General features: G+C 46.0%; 1 long non-coding RNA gene across 1 annotated transcript; it reads right to left on the bottom strand.

Annotated features, from left to right (window-relative positions):
• Positions 1–2,169: 2,169 nt before the first annotated feature.
• LOC118991554 (uncharacterized) lies at positions 2,170–16,656 on the bottom strand. The gene is made up of 3 exons (XR_005067440.1): positions 16,645–16,656; positions 8,693–8,703; positions 2,170–2,251 (listed from the first exon to the last, which is right to left on the bottom strand). It is a non-coding gene; the product is annotated as an uncharacterized LOC118991554 (long non-coding RNA).
• Between the last annotated feature and the right edge of the window lie 799 nt (positions 16,657–17,455).

Below are 17,455 nucleotides of genomic sequence, written 5' to 3'. Positions count from 1 at the left end.
AATCCCCAGCTCCCACGAAGAGAGCCAACCAAAATAAAACCCCGCCACATTCCCTGCTTGGGAGCAACTTCCCCGGCCCCACTCTGCGGACTGGAGAACTTCGCCTGGGTGTGCAAACCCCAATAAAGCTCTATACTGCCTAACTTTGTGGCTGATTGGCATTTCTTCCTCGGCGGAGTCTAAGAAAAACCTTTCACAAACCCGGCCAGGAAAAAAGTCATTTTGAATTATTGGTCTGTTGTGAGCTTGCGGCATCTCTCTCTCCCCAGGTAACTTCTAGCAACTCAGTTTGCATCCGAATACTCCTTGCAGAAACGGAGTACCCTGCAGGCATGGGTCAAGCATTTCAGAGCCACGAGGGTGCTTGCTGCAACAAAGGCATCCGTGGGAGGATAAATTGGGACGTGAACCAGGAAAGAACACTAGGTTTCCCGCCAACCACAAGCAAAAGTCCACGCGAGAGGCACACTGTAAAAGCATTCTCGGTCCCATCCCTGTGGCACCTTCCCCACTTAGGTGTAGTCTTCGAGAGAAGAGAGCAAGATTTTAGCCTGTAGTGGGAAGTCCTGGCTTTTCCAGGCTCTGTTCTCCTAACTAGGCCTTTTTGTTTGAATTTGTCTCATTCATGAGTCTTTTCTACTTTCTCTGACCTCTCCTTTTGCATCTCTGACTACTCTCATGCCTATTTGCTTTACCAAGTAATTGCTGTGTTTGTTTTCCAGCCAAGCAGCCATCTCATCCCTAAAACCATGCCTTTGATCTCTATTGTGCGGCAGGAGGTGATGATATTCCTTACCTGCCTAACCCAAGCCTTGCATTCAATTTCAGCTTCATACTGGGCTTGGCCCCACTATGCCCACGTTACCTAGGAACAAGGGTACAAAGAGAAAAATCTCATCTCCCTGACTATAGAACTCAGAAAGGAAAATGAGGAATTGAGTCTTTAGAACATTGTAAACCTCTAGACCTAGGGGCTACTGCAGGTCCTGAGAACAATAGAGAAATTAACTCGCTACTCAAAAACAGCAGGGTGCCTGCCTCTCCAATGCTGTGGGGGGGGGGGGGAAGAAGCATTTTAAAATCAGGGTTCCCCCCTCCTCCCAGCTATGCCTGAGGCCTGAGCCTGACATCTCTGCCGCTTTTTCTTTTTCTTTTCAGCCTCTGCCCTGAGCAGAGAAGGGGACTGGGCACCCTAAGGGCAGTCTTGCTGCTAGCACCCCAGCACCCAGGGTTTTCATGATGCTGAGAAACAGAAGCTTATGGTGTTTTTTTCCCTTTTCTAGATAGGGCCTTTTTCTAGCCCAGTTGCCATCTGAGGCTGGAGTTTGTAATCTTAGCCTACTTCCCAGCTCACTCCCCAACTTTTGTATTTTAATCCAATAGATCCCGAGACGGTAGCGACCCAGAGTCACATAAGTGGCAAATATTTTGCCACAGTAGGGACCTCTCTTACTGGATTAAACAGTACTGTATCGGCCTCCAGTCCTTGCAGGAATTATACCAAATGACTAGTGCCATCCTCCTCACTGGCCAGGAGCCAAACTTGTAAAAGCCTTGAGATCTGCAGAAAGGGTTCAGTTCAGTCAGAGCTGCTGACTCCACCACTAGCCAAGGGGATACAAATAGTCCGCGGCAAGCCTAGCTTATGGTCTCGCGCTGGCCAGGATATATGTTTCTTGCTTCCTGCCTCCAGAGACATCTGGCAGCTTTGAGGTGGGAAAAACAGGGGACACCCTGCATCCCACTAGTCGGCTCCTGGAGTGGTGAAGATAGATTCCTCTCCAAGCTCAGGAGTTCTGGGGGGGGGGGGTGTTTTTTTAGTAGGTGCACCACAAACTGGACCATGGACGGGACACGGAATGGGAACTACAGCCTCTGTCCCCCCAGGATCCCCGTTGGGATGCATCCTTAGAAACTGGGGTAAGTTTGACCCTGAGTGCCTCAAGGAGAAAGACTCATTTTCTTGTGTAACACGGTTTGGCCTCTATAAGTTAGGAGAGAGGGAGACATGGCTTGAAGATGGCAGGAGCAATTCTGTCGGAGGCTAGGCAAGTGGTCAGGGCTCCCCTAAGTACAAGCGTTTTTTTGTGTTATCTCACGCTCCATCTCTTTGTTCTGGGTTGAAGGAAATGTTACATTCGAAGAGCGAGTAACCAAATGTCCAGGCACTTAGAGCATTTAGATGTTATTTATTGGCCAAACTCTTAACCTGCGCAGGGGCGAACTTCCCAATGTGACCGAAGTCACGTAGCTCCGGGGAGCCCAAAGTGGAAGTCGCGCCTGGCTTACAGACTAAAGGGTATTTATAGAATACTGCGAGCAAGCAAGCAATATACAGAAGCAGATGGGGCTGTTATCGATTGGTGCCATTGAACAATAGCCTCCTTACTCATTAGTGGGACCCCTTGTTGGAAGGCAGAATATATATTTTTCTTTTTTTTTTTCCTCCTACTGGCCTTCCACATTCTCCTTATCTGGCTTCATGCCTGACTGGCCTTGTACACTGAATACATTCTGGGGTGGGGGCCTAACTATATCCTGTTGAAATTTCTACTTGCAGCTGGCTCTTACAGGAAACACCCACCTTGGGGCCTCCCAATGACAATCTAGATGACCCCCTTTTAAATTCCACCCTGTCTCTCAGAGGGAAGCAAGGGAGGCTTTCCCATCTGTCTCCCATGGGGAGAGAGAGGAGGCTCCCTCTCCTGCCTCTCAGGGGGAACCTAGCAGGCCTCGGAGCCCTGAAACCTCAACCCTTGAGTCGACAACCACTTCTGCTCCACCCTACTCACCCATATACCAATGTCACCAAAGGAGGAGAGACCCAGTCCAGCAGGACATACTAGGAGTGGGGCCTCATAGCTCCCTGCTCCTTCTGGCCTCCTGCCTCTGAGAGAAGTAGCGGGTGCAGAAGGCCCCGCTCCGGTACGCGCGCCTTTCTCAATAGCTGACCTGCAGCAGTGCAAGGAAGGGCTAGGAAGCTTTTCTGAGGATCCCTCAGGCTTCATTAATAACTTCCATATCTTAACCCTTGCCTTTGATATGGCCTGGAGAGAACTTTACATGTTCTAACTACGTGTTGCTCCCCAGAAGAAAAGCAACTAATTTAGGAAAGGGCCTGAAAACATGCAGGTCAATTACATACTGAAGACCCGGGCAATGCGAGGCCTGCAGCCGAGGCTGTCCCAGATTATGAGCCCACCTGGGACTATAATACACCAGGAGGGAACAGGAGTAAATCTGCCACGATACAGTGCCTATTGGCTGGAATGAGGGCCTGTATCAGAAAGCCAGTGAATTATGACAAGGTTAAGGAAATAACACAAGGAAGGGAAGAGAACCCTGCACTGTTCTGCAGCAGACTGGCAGAGGCCTTTCAGAAACACACTAATTTAGACCCATCGCCTCCAGAGGCGCAGGTATTAATAGGGCAACACTTTATAACCCAGTCACCCCTGATATTCATAAGAAGCTTCAGAAATTACAAATGGGGCCCCAAACCCCTTTGGCACAACTGATGGATGTTGCCTTCTCAGTCTTTATCAATCGAGACTTAGAGGAGAGACAGGCCAAGCTACTTGCATTAGCTCTTAGTGGCAACATTGGCTGTGGCCAGTGTTGAGGTCACCTGGGAAAGCCACAGAGGCGTGGAGGGCACAAGGATCAAATGTGCTTTAGGGGCAAATGCCCTGGACACTGGGCAAAAGAATGCACTAAGCCACCCCCGGGGCCATGTCCCAAGTGCAAAGGAACAAACCTTGATCCCCGGCACTGGAAAGTAGACTGCCCCCGTTCCCAGAGCAGACAGGGGTCATCTCCTATGGCCATGGCAGCACTTGAGGACTGAGGGTGACCGGGAGCAGGTTGGCCCCAGCCTACACCAGCATCTCGATCCCTACAGAAGAATCCCGAGTGACTCTTGACCTGGCAGGTAAGAAAATTAATTTTCTTGTTGATACTGGGGCCATTTACTCTGTCCTCAATTCATATGCTGGTCCTCTCTCCTCTCACTGAAGTCATATTATGGGGGAAGAAGGAAAATCTAGGACTTGTTTTTACACACTCCCTATCACTTGTCACTTTGAAACCCAAATTTTTAAGCATTTTTTCCTAGTCATTCCACAATGTCCCATACCATTGCTAGGACGAGACCTCCTAGCCAGACCACTATTCAGATAGTTCCTAGCCAGGAACTATTCTGAAGTTTCAGGAGGTCCCAGATAAGGTCCTTATAATTATGCTAGCCTGTGAAGACAAGAAGGAAGATAATATCCCAGAGCAGATTTTACTCCGGGGTTCCTGGCAGGGACAGCACAGCCCAACCAGTCCAAATCCACCTAAAGCCTGGAGTAGCCCCCCCCCATCAAGTGGGGGGCTTTAGAGGGTCTGCAGCCCATCATAGAGAAGCTTGTTACACGCAGGCAGCTGGTACCCTGTCAGTCTCTCTGCAATATTCCAATTCTTAAACCCACAGAGGAATACCGGTTAGTCCAAGACTTAGATTAATTGATGAGGCTGTGGTCCCCTTCCATCCCCTTGTGGCCAACGCATGTACTATCCTCACCCAGGTACCAGACTATACTCAGCGGTATACTGTCTTAGACTTAAAAGATGCATTCCTTTGTATCCCTGTCCACCCAGATGCCCAGTACCTGTTTGCATTTGAGTGGACAGACCCCAAAACAATGGCCCATCAACAGTAAACCTGGATGGTGCTACCACAAGGATTTAGAGACAGCCCCCCTCTATTTATGAGAGTGTTAGAGAAAGATCTAAGAGATTTATAGCTGTGATAAGGATCAGTTTAACAACAGGTAGATGTATCTTAATCTGTAGCCCCACAAAGGAAGCCTCAGATCACAACACTATCCTCACTCTGAGCTTCCTTGGGGGCTGGGGATATCGAGTCTCTAAGAAAAAGGCCCAAACTTCTAAATAGAAAGTAAACTATTTAGGATACATCTTAACTCCAGGATCTAGGCAGCTGTCACCAGAGAGAATAAAGTCAATCACCGAGCTAACACCACTTGCTATCAAACAGCAGCTCCGCTCTTTCCCGGGAATGGCTGGGTTCTGCAGGATTTGGAACCCAAGCTTTGGACTAATTGCAAAGCCTTTATGCGAGGTTACTAAGGGACCAGACATTAAACCCATTATATGAGAAAAGGAACATGATCAAGCTTTTAATAAACTCAAGCAGGCTCCAGTCAAGGCCCCAGCCCTAGGTATCCCTGACTTAAACAAACCTTTCTCTTTATACATAGCAGAGGAACAGGGAATAGCACTGGGAGTCTTAGTCCAGCAACTAGGAAATGAACCCTGACCTGTTGCAAATCTCTCTAGGAGGCTGGACAATGTAGAAACCGGGTGGCCTCCTTGGCTCAGAGCAGTAGCAGTCACAGCCACATTAACTGAGGAGGCTGCAAAGCTGGTGGTTGGACAAAAGTTAGAGGTTCTAACTCCTAATTAAGTCCAAGGTGTATTAGAAATGAAAGGGCATCTCTGATTAATGGGAAATAGATTAGCCAGATTAGCCTTCTCCTGGACAATGCTGAAGCAACCATAAAAACTTGCAATACCTTAAATCCAGCCTCCTTAATGCCTATAGGACCATCTCCAAATTTAGCTCATTCTTGGGCAGAGGTTAGTAATCTCACCTATTCCAGCAGGGCTGATTTGTTGGACCAGCCCTTAGGAAACCCTGATGAAGAGCGGTTCACTGATGGGAGCAGTTTTGTACAGAGCGGGCAGTGAAAAGCAGGGTATGCAGTGTTTAGTTTATATGGCACTGTTGAGGCACAACCTCTCCCACCCTCAACTTCAGCCCCCCAAAAGGAAGAGATTATATAGCTCTTGCCCAAGCTCTCATTCTAGGACAAGGAAAGAGGATTAATATTTATACAGATTCCAAACATGCCTTCTTTGTTCTGCACACTCGCTCATGCTGCCATCTGGAAAGAAAGGGGACTCCTTACTGCAAGGAATTCCCCTACTAAGCACTGACAGGAAATCTTAAATCTGCTAGAAGCAGTTAGACTCCCTATATAGGCAGCAATAATGCACCATAGGGGTCACCAGATGGATACGCCCCATTACCAAGGGGAGCAGAAAGGCAGACCAGAAGCTAGGAAGGCAGCTCAGAGGCCAGTCACAGAGTTGGCACAGTTCCCTTCCCTAGACAATGCTGACTTGAAGCCTGATTACACATCTCAGGAGAAATCACGGGCTACAGAGCAAGGGGGCATTCAGGAAGGGCCCTGGACTTACACAGGCCAGAAAGTTCTCCTTCCCCAGACCTCTCAATGCAAGGTTTTAAAGGCCCTGCATGACTCCTTCCATATAGGAAGAAATGCTACTACAGCATTACTCAATAAATTATTGACAGGCAAAGGACTAACAACTACTATAAAGAATATTTGCCAAGACTGCTCCCTTTGCACCTACAACAACTCTGGGCAAAAGCCATCTCTCCCCCCACAGCCACAACCTGTTCAGTGGAGGGGACCCTATCCAAGAGAAGACTGGCAGATTGATTTTACCAAGATGCCCGGCTGTAAAGGATATGAGTGTCTACTAGTTTTAATAGATACTTCACTGGGTGGATTGAAGCCTTTCCAACCACAACAGAGAAGGCCAGAAGGCCACAGAAGTAGTAGAGGTGCTCCTAAAATAAATGCATAGGCTGGTTTGGTCTCCCACACCCCCTACAGAGTGATAACAGGCCTTCCTTCACCTCTGAAGTCACTCAATCAGTCTCTGAGGCCCTATGTGTAAAATACTGCCTCCACTCTGCTTGTAGACCTCAGTCTTCTGGAAAGGTAGAGCAGGCGAACAAACTTTAAAAAGAACGTTAGCAAAGCTCTGTCAGGACCCTTCTGAAAACTGGGAAAAATCACTGGCAATAGCCCTCATAAGAATAAGGGGCTTCCCTAAGGCTAATACTAGGCTCAGCCCTTTTGAAATGCTGTATGGCAGGCCATTCCTAATTCTGGATTTAATATATGAGGCTGAGACCCATCAAGCCATGAAACATATGATAAACTTGGGGCAGGTACAAAAGGCATTACAGGAACAGGGGAATGAAGTCTTGCTTTCTCCCAAAGGAGAACTCCAGGCCACTGTATCTCCGGGACACTGGGTACTTCCCAAAACTTGGAGAGAAGTGTCTCCTGCAGGTTAACTTAATCCCAAATGGAAGGGACACTACCAGGTTGTCCTGAGTACCCCCATGGCTGTGAAGCTATTGGGAGTCGATAGTTGGATTCATAGTTCCAGGGTAATGCTGGCTCCTGTTGATCCAGATCACTCCTCAGACTAGCAGAGGAATCCAGTCTCCACATACTCCTGTGCGCTGGTGGAGAACCTCGAGTTCCTTTTCCACAGGACTACGCCTGAGTCTGATAAATACCTTCCTATTTTACCCCTTAACCCCATTCACTTATGTTAACTCTCCACCTAAAACTTCCCATGACCCCCTAAACATTAGCTAATCATATGACCCAATCTTTAAATTAAATTATTCCTGTTGGCTTTGTCTTTCCACCCGTAGTTGGGGCTATGTTCAGCCACTGGCACCAGAACAGTGGGGAAATGTCTCTGCAACCCTGGATGAAAAGACTGTACATTCCAGCCATGGGGCATTATAGCCACTCAAAACCTTGCTAAACTATTACCCAGGACTTTCTCCACTAGCAGTCAACGCTCCCCTAGAGGGCCTCTGTTTTCTCACTTAACAAACCATCTGCAAGTTGACCACCCCTTGTGCATTGTCGGTCATGCTCCAGGAGACATGCCTGTGGGAAGGCTTGCTGACAGGCAGTGCTGACAAAAGTTTCTAATCCAAGGTCCCCCTCTCATAAACACTACTCACGGAATTCTCACCACAATGCCCAATATCTCTGGGGGAATTCCTAACCCAGGGGGTGAAGCAAATTTTACACATGCACACTGTCCAAAGCCAGCTGTTCCTAGCCCACCTCTAGACTCACAAAAACAGCATACTGCCAAGGCAGGCCATCCTATCCAGTTAATAAATTCCTCCCACAAGGAAGAGAGGACTGTATCAGTCTGAACTGCATCTCTCAGGTCGCCATATATTTTGGACTGAAGAGGGGCTCTATCTTTCCTGAATTCATAAATAGCCCAAATTTCCACAACCCTGTAATAGACCCCTTGGTCACAGCCTCGCTGGTGACACAAGAATTACAATGGTGGGGTCCTAAATACCCCAGGACCAAACAACTAGTCAAAGGCAGATACATCTCTGTAGAAACCCAGCCAGTTAAGCTGGCAGAAATTGCTCTGATGGCAGAAATACCCCCTTTGACAGGAGTCTGTTGGGTCTGTGGGTCCCAGGCATACTGGACCTCCCTCCACAGTGGAGGGGAATCTGCTCCCTCGGGTATGTGCTTCCTGACGTTTCCATAGCATATAAAATGCCTCCCTTCCATTCCCATTATGAGGACAAAGACATCATTTCAAGAGGGCTAGTCCCCTCATTCCTCTAATATCACTTATTGGGGTTCTCTCTGCCATGGGAGCAGTGGTAGGGGGAGCTTCATTAGGAATCCACCACCGCCTATCCCAGGAAACAGCTGAGTCATTAACTAAAACAGGGGAAATGCTTGCAGCACTCCAAGGGCAACTGGACTCATTAGCTGGAGTTGCCCTCCAAAATCGAAGGGCATTAGACCTCCTCACAGCCTCGGCAGAAGGAACATGTTTATACCTCAAGGAAGAGTGTTGCTTCTGTGTTAACAAGTCAGGACAGGTCCAGCAAAACATCCAAAGCATTCTTAAGTCTGCTTGGATCAAAAGTTCAACCTCTCTATGGATTCAAATTCATGGCTCATGTCTTTACTTTGTAGCACTGTTATTAATTATACTAGTGATACTATTATTTGGACCCATGATAATCAACTTACTAAATTCATCTCTTCTAGAATAGAGGCTATAAAGCTGCAAATGATTGTCACAAACAACTATCAACCTCTGAAACTGGAGGCTCTAGGCATGTATCATGGGCCAACGGAAGGACACTTTCCTCCCCATCCTCTGACGGCCATACAGCATCCACGACAGTCTCAGAAATTCTTCACCAACTCCGAGACAGAATAGGGCGAGAGTTTCGTGGTTCTCAGTAGGCAGGGTCTGCTGTCCCATCCAAGCCTGAAGCAGCTACAGAAGACGGACCTTCACCCCTCAGCAGCGCAAAAAAGAATTTTGAGAATCATGTCTCTCCAGGGGAAAAGAGGCAGGAGACTGTGTAGGAAGAACTCTGAGACTGCAATACTGTTACTGGCCAGCATTTAGTACCCTGGTTGCCAGGAAATGCGTTTTACCACTTAAGTAGAACAAATAGTAAACAGAGGCAGACAGGAGGAAGGAGACACGTCTCACAAGCTAACTCAGCAGTCCTGAGCCTGGTCTGACAATATTGCCAGGTGTTCCAACATCACAAGTAACACTATGTTAGCAAGGAAGGGGGGAAGTCCTTGAAATTCTATGTAGTGTTTCCACTGCCTGGGAAAGAAAGCCTTGAAGCTGTGCTTTCATCCCAGGCCTGAAATGTAGGAGAGGGTCCACAGTGCCCAAAGAGGAGCCTATAAATAACTTTGGGTAACTGCCCCAACTTTAATTAACCACCTCCTGTCATGCATCTGTTTTACAACAAGATGAACAAATGGAATCTGGAGCAAGCTAAAGATTTGGGCTAACAGACCCCACACATACCTAAGTTTGGGCAGTCACATTGTTACCAAACAAGGGTCCGGGGGGGGGGGGGGGGGGAATAGTTGGCNGGGAGGGCAATACTTGGCCCACCAAGGGATGCCAAAAAACTGCTACAGAAAACAGAGGCCCCTCCCAAGGACAATATATTAATATCTATTGGGCTCTTCTGTCCGCCGCCAATTGGAAAGACACCTCTCAATGCCAGAGATTTGTGAAAAGGAAACAAAATCTTTATTTAATGCTATTTAGGCCTAATGCCTTCATTAAAATATTAAAGTCTTCAAGGTATACACCTACACCCACCCCCCCACCCCACCCCCACACACACACAGCGCTCCCTTCTCCCACTATCCCAACTCTGGGTACCGTAAATCAGGAGAAGAGCACACGTCCGTTTTTCAGGTAGCTGGCACTGTGGGCTGTGTCACTGTCCAGGCAGGATCTCCAATTAATCCAAAGTCATGCGGCACCTATCACTGGCAAGAGTTCTTTGTACCAAGTTCCAGTCAAAGTCTCTCCCGCTTTCCAGGCCACTCGGCCAAAGGGAGCACCCCAAAGCCACCTGGGCCTCTTCTACCAAAGCCACACTCCACCAAAAGTGCGTCTTTCTTCTTCACCTGGCCACAGGGATCTCCATTCTGGCAAAGCTGCGAGGTTTTCCCTTTCACCTGGGAAAGAGGGGGTCTGCACTCTTCTGAAACCTCGTGGCTCTCTCTCCTAATGGCTACAGGGGTCTACATCTTCCCAAAACAGCGTAGCTCTCCCCCTCACCTGGCCAAGAGGGGGTCCTCACTCTGCTAAAGCCACAAGGCTCTCATGCAGGCACCATCTCAGAGGATCAGCCCCCAGTTACATCCTGGGTAGAAGCCACTCACTTCTCCCTGGCCCAAAACTTGGCCACAGCTATTTAACATATCTATGAAACCAGTTAAAGATTATAGATATGTTAAATGACCATTCTAGAGGTTAGCTGCAAAACTGTTGCTATGCAAAACAACTCTCAATGGCCCTGCTCCATTTGTCCTTAATATTTCCTCCAATATTCCTATACACTTTAAGTTCTGGACACCATTCCAAATCTTTTGGCTGCACCCTGTATCAACATCCCCCTGAAAAATCTGGTACCACATTTACTTGTTAATCAATATATAACATTTTTACTCCCATCATGCCAACTATATACGTCCTCAGGACAAAGGACTTGCTCTTTTGGCTCTCTTCGCTCTCTGGCCACCTGGCCTCAGGCGACCGGAGGGTTTTCCACCCTGGGGGCTTGCCACCCTGGCCTTCAGCCACTCTTACTTTTGTCACCCTGCTTTGCCCGGAACCTACGCCTTTCACCCCACCACCCTACCTGGGGCAGTTCTCTTCTATGGGAATGGATCACTAATAAACTAATTGCCCACTGATCTGTACAGATTTGCTGATCTGTACGTCTTTACGTGCATCAGAAAGAAGAACCACATCTCTCCCATTAACAAAAGTAACACAACATCCTGGGTTATTTCCCACAAACTATACAGTGAATAAGTCTGCATTGCAAAACATAGTAGCATATATGCACATTCCTTATTCTGAAACAGATAAATATATAAATCTGGAAAGTTGTTATGAGAATGTTTCATTAAATCTCTACTACATGCTATCATCTTGAAAATGATAGCAAATTTGGAAGATGGAGGTGATGTGGGTGGAAGCTGAGTCCACTTGCTTGTACACCCAACTGTACTCTGTTCTTCTACTACAAAGAACAGAGTGAACAGCCAACAGAATCCCAGCTGATAGGAAGTTTAGAAGACACAGTGTGCAGAGAACGCTTAAAAACGGGTGGTGGTAAGATTTTATAGCCGACGGGAAGGCACCTGGGCTTTGCGCTCAAAACCAGGGCTGCTGCCTCCCCTCCCAGAGCCCTACCAGCAGGGGCCAGGATGTGTAAAGCCTCTGGAGGGATAAAAGGGCAGTAAGTGACACACGGTTGGCAGTGTACCCTGGCTGGGGTTGTGGTCACTGGCTTGGACAGTACTAGAGAAACTGAGGACCTGAGTGACACCTGGACCTGGGAGAAGAAATGGACAGCGACTGGCCGTGACCCAGATAGTCCCTGGACCGCTCAGAGAGTTGGACTGGGTGGAAAGCCGGGCACTTGTTAGGAGTGGCAGGCAGCACACAAGGGAACTTCTCTCAAAAGTGGAACTGGCTGCCGTTCAGGGACCTTGCACACCCAGTGGCAGGGCCAGTGAAGAGGGAGGAGTGGGAGCGTGATTTGCTGCCACTCAGGGTGCCTCATGTATTGATCAAAGAAGGGCACAAGGGTTCAAAGAAGCAGCGGCGCCCAGATACTTCTTTCAATAGGGGAACTGAGCAAACGTGCAGGGACTTTGTGCTCACACAGCAGCCAAGCCCACAAAGCAGGGGAGGGCGCAATTTGCTCCCATTCAGTGCACCTCACTGACTGATCAGGGTCAAAAAATGACGTGGATTATCAGCCCTGGCCTGGCGCAAATGCACAGAGTGGATAGGTTGGGCCGCCCAGTGCAGTGAGGGCCTGGGCTGGAAACGGCACCTGTGATTACTGTAGCCCAGATGGAGCCCCCGTCCTAGTGGAACCGCAGCAAAGGAAAACAAGGGAGTTGAGCCCCCTTCTGCTGGCAAGATGGGGGAGACATGCAAAACCGGTTTGGCAGCTCTAAAATCAGTAGGAGGCTCCCCACCCCTTTTTTTGCTAGAGTGAGACAGTAAGACCTGAACTTTGGAAAAAACAGTGAACCAGAAAGAGGTCAGAAGGTAAACACCAACAGCTGAGACAAATTTCCCTTGGCTACTTATCTTTCAGAACTTACATTTTTTAAATTTTTCTTCTTTCCATTTAGTTTCTTTGGTTTGTTTGTTTTTATTGTACGTTTAGTTTTTTATTCTCCCTTTCATATAGCATTTAAATTTTTCTTCATCCATTTCACTCATATTCCAAATAACACGCTACTCTTGATCTTTAACTTTTTATTCTTTTAATTCAGATTATATACTTCTCATTGTCAGAGATGGGCACAAGTAATCAGGTTCTTGGTGATCAGGACAAATAATTGAACCAAACACCCAGAGTTTATAGCAGAGAACATGGGAGCAGGCCAACTCCAAGCAGAGATTGACCTCATGGGCTGGAGGGATTCTATTCTTACAGGATAGATCCTTCCTGGCTAGTTTTAGCAGGCTTTTATTGCACGTGTGCAAGTAGTTGTATTGCTTTAAAGCTATAGCGCATATGTCTCCCATGATTTTCCCTGATTGGCCACTGGAGAAGGGGTAATACAATATTACCAAATGCATCCCCCTTCTCCTGGGGCCCCCCTGTACAGCTCTCCATGTCAGAGATTGTTGAAAAGAAATTATTCAAAACTTATACAGACTTAAAACTAATGACTTAATGTCTTCCTTAAAATCCCAAAGTTCTTTAAAACACCACAAACACACAAAGTCCTTCCTTCCTCCCTTTGCCCGGTCTGGGGTACCGTATCTCAGGAAAAGAAATAGGAGTCCATGGCTCAGGCAGCCCCAGGATCTTCCCAGTAATCCATGCTTAGCTGGTAGGCCTCCCTCAGTTCCTGGCACCACGAGCTGTGTTGCTGGGATCTCCAGTTCTTATTCCAAAACCACATGGCACCTTCTCATGGCCCACCAGCGAGAGTCCTTTCCGCCCTTTCCTTCCTGTAGTGTCCCTCCCGCATTCTTCCAAACTGCTAACAAAGAGCTCTGCGTCGCTGCTACGTCTTGCTTTCTGGCTTCCTAAGCTGCATGGCTTTTCTCGTCATGGCTGCCACACCTGGGTTTAAATCCCAGCACCAATCTTCCTTTGTTCCCCCATTTCCAACTCCTCTGACAATTGGCTACTCTTGCCAGTATTCCCATATTGTTCCAGCTTTTCTGGGCTGCCATAGTAAGTCTGGGCAGGCATGCCCCTGTGGCATGGAGCCAATCATCTCCAAGCTCTCACACAGACACTGTAACTGGGAGGATTTGCCTCCCAGTTACATCTTGGGTAGAAATCACTCCCTTCTCCCTGGCTCAAAGCATGGCCACAGCTATTTAACATATCTATGAAACCAGTTAAAGGTTATAGATATGTTAAATGACCATTCCAGAGGTTATCTGCAAAACTGTTGCTATGCAAAACAGCTCTCAATGGCCCTGCTCCTTGTGTCCTATCCCCCAGTTCAGACTTGTGGGGGTGAGGACACCCATATTTTTTATATTTCCTGGAAACCCTGAGTTCTGGACCCCATTACCAATCATTATTTTTGGGGTCCCCTGGCTGCACCCTCTTACATTATCATACTATTGTTATTCCAGATGCCACCCACGACCCTTTCCTGGTGTTAATCCATTTCCCCATCTTCCTCAGCTTTATTACTGTTGTGGTTAACTTTAATTTCTCTAACACTAGGCCAAGTTTCTATTCCTTACTGTCACTATTTCTCCCCCATCTAACCTCACATGAGTGTTCTTCTTTCCTTTGGTTCTCAGGCTGGCACTTGATTCACTGAGCCACACTAGCCAGGGCTGTGCTTTTCTTTCTTAAGTCAGTTCACATTCTTTTCCCCTTCTAATAAGAGTCTTATTTTTTCACATTTATAAGCAGTGGCTAGTTGGGGAAATACCCTGGTTATTGCTGTGCTTCTCCACAGGAACTCCTATTTATTCACTACTTGTTTGTACTTTAAACCCCATAGAATACTCCCCCACTATCTTACCCTGCCCCTGATCAGGTAAGTAAGGAATTTTACTTCACTGTTTTCTCTCCCCTGATTTTTTTTCTTCCTTTATTCTCCCTCTCTCAACCTGGGCTTTACTTTTTACTCTTATTAGTAGGATTCCTCCTTTCTCTCAAAATCACTTTTCTTTACTATAGACAACTCATAATCACTTTTCACTTCTCATCAATATTTTTATTTTCATTCCGCCTTTATTCAACTTCATTCAGCTGTCACTGCTATTAAGGCTGCTGTGGTTTTTCTGCAATTTTGCTTCCATTGGTCCAGTACCTTTTCAATTTTACTTCAAACCTCATAGTGTACTCTTCCCTCTTCTTTTTTTTAAAATTTTATTTATTTACTTATCTTTAGAGGGGAAAGAGAAAGGGAGAGAAACATCAATGTATGGTTGCCTTTCATGCGTCCCCTGCTGGGAGTTGGCCTGCAGGGAACCCGCCTGCAACCCAGGTATGTGCCCTGACTGGGAATCGAACCGCGATCCTCTGGGTCCCAGGCCTGTGCTCAATCCACTGAGCTACACCAGCCAGGGCTCTTCCCTCTTCTTAACCAATTGTTCCCATCACCCTTTCATGTTTTGCTTACTTTGTAAATTTTGCTCTCCCTTTCTTCACCTTGGTAATATCCCAACTCTTATAAGTTCTTCTACCTCTTATCACACAACAATATCTTCCCTTCTTTTAGTCATCTCATAGTCTTTTTGTCATATTTCATAATATCTGCAATCTCTCTTCACCTTTAATAGCCAGTTCAATTGCGACTGAAATTGCTGGTGTGATAGGGGGTTCTTTATGCTGGCATAGGTTTGGTGGTCTGGTAATACTGCTTTGTTAACCAACACCTGTACAACAGCACACAAAACAAGGAGGGAGTTGTGAATACCAGCAAACCTGCTGGAGGCAAGAACCTACCAACAATGGAGCCACCAACAGGTAAAGCCCAAGCACAACAAGAGAGTCCACACAAACAGAAGAAAGGACAGCCCTAGAGCATCCAGACAAAGAGAAAAAAGACACCACATCACAGAATCCCAGAGAACTCCTACCACAGAAATTCACTCTACAAAGATAGCTGACAAAGCAGAACATCAGGTATCGCAGAAACAAAGTCACCTAAAATGGGGATATAGAGAAAGAACCCACAATAAAAAAAAGTAGAAGACTCCTCAGCAGAAGAACTAAAGGAAATGGAGGCAAGCAAACTACTAGATGTAGAATTTGAAGGAATGGTTATAAGGATGCTCAAGGAACTCACTGACAACTACAAGGAACTGAGTGGTAACTACAACAATATGAAAAAAGAAATAGAAACTATAAAAAGAACCAAGAAATAACAAAGAATATGATATCTGAAATAAAAAATACACTAGAAAGAATTACAAGCAGGCTGGATGAAGCAGAGGACCAAATTAGTGAGCTGGAAGACAAGATAGAAAGAAATATCCAGGTAGAGCAGCTGCACAAAAAAAGACTCCAAAAAACATGAAGATAGCATAAGGTAGGGGTGTCAGACTCGTTTTCACTGGGAGCCACATCAGCCTCGAAGTTGCCTTCAAAGGGCCAAAATAATTTTAGGACTGTATAAATGTAACTACTCCTTAAGTAATAAGGAGTTGAAATTACATTTGGCCCTTTCACGGCAACTATGAAGCTAGTGTGGCCCCCAGTCAAAATGAGTTTGACACCCCTGGTTTAAGGGAATTGCAGGACAATATGAAACACAACAACATTCTAATCATAAGAATACCAGAAGGAGTAGAAAAGAAGCAACAGCTAAAAAAACTTGTTTGAGCCCTAGCTGGTGAGCCCTGGCTGGTGTGGCTCAGCGGACTGAGTGCCAGCCTGATTCCCAGTGAGGGCACATGCCTGGGTTGCAGGCCAGGCCCTCAGTAGGGGAGGGCAAGAGACAACCACAAATTGATGTTTTTCTCCCTCCCTCCCTCTCTGTCTAAAAATAAATGAATAAGTCTTTAAAAAAATGAAAGAACTTTTCAAAAAACTCAAGGGAAGAATCCATCAAGAAGATACAAACATTATAAACATATATGCACCCCAAATAGGAGCACCCAAAGATATAAGAAAAATCTTGGAGGACTTCAAGAAAGATATAGACAACAACATACTTATACTACAGAATTTTAACACACCACTATCAACATGGATAAATGGATAAATCTACCAAACAAATTATAAACAAGGATATATAGCAGTGAACAATACCCTAGATCAAATAGATTTAAGATATGTATAAAACCTTTCATCTCCAAAAAGCAAAATACACATTATTTTCAAATGCCCATGGAACACTGTCAAAGATAGACCACATGAAAGGACACAAAACAAGCGTCGACAAATTCAAAAAAATTGAAATCATATCAAGCATCTTCTCATACCACAAGGGCCTGAAACTAGAGAGCAACTTCAAGGAAAAATTCAAAAACACTCAAATTCATGGAGATTAAATAGCATGCTAATAAACAATGAATGAGTCAATAATAACATCAAGGAAGAAATCAAAAAGTTTCTGGAAACAAAATGAACTCACAACAACCCAAAACTTGTGGGACACAGCAAAAGCAGTCCTCACAGGGAAGTTCATAGCAATACAGGCTTACCTAAAAAAGAGAAACATTTCAAACAAAAAACCTAACCCTACACCTACAAGAAGTGGAAGAACAACAATAAACAAAGATCAGAGAAAGTAGAAAGAAGAAAATAACAGATCAGAGCACAATTAAATGACATAGAAACTAAAGGCACAATTCAAAGAATTAGTAAATCCAGAAGCTGGTTCTTTGAAAAGATAAACAAAATCAATAAGCCTTTAAGCAGGCTTGTCAAGAAAAAAAGAGAGGCACCAAATAAACACAATCAGAACTGAAAGAGGAGAGATTACAACTGACACCACAGAAATACAAAGGACTGTAAGAAATTACTATGAAGAACTGTATGCCAAGAAAT

This window comes from Sturnira hondurensis, unplaced genomic scaffold (genome assembly GCF_014824575.4).
Source record: "Sturnira hondurensis isolate 20B ecotype Veracruz unplaced genomic scaffold, ASM1482457v3 Scaffold0007578, whole genome shotgun sequence".
NCBI lineage: Eukaryota > Metazoa > Chordata > Mammalia > Chiroptera > Phyllostomidae > Sturnira > Sturnira hondurensis.
This window is presented reverse-complemented; position numbering and strand designations above follow the sequence as displayed.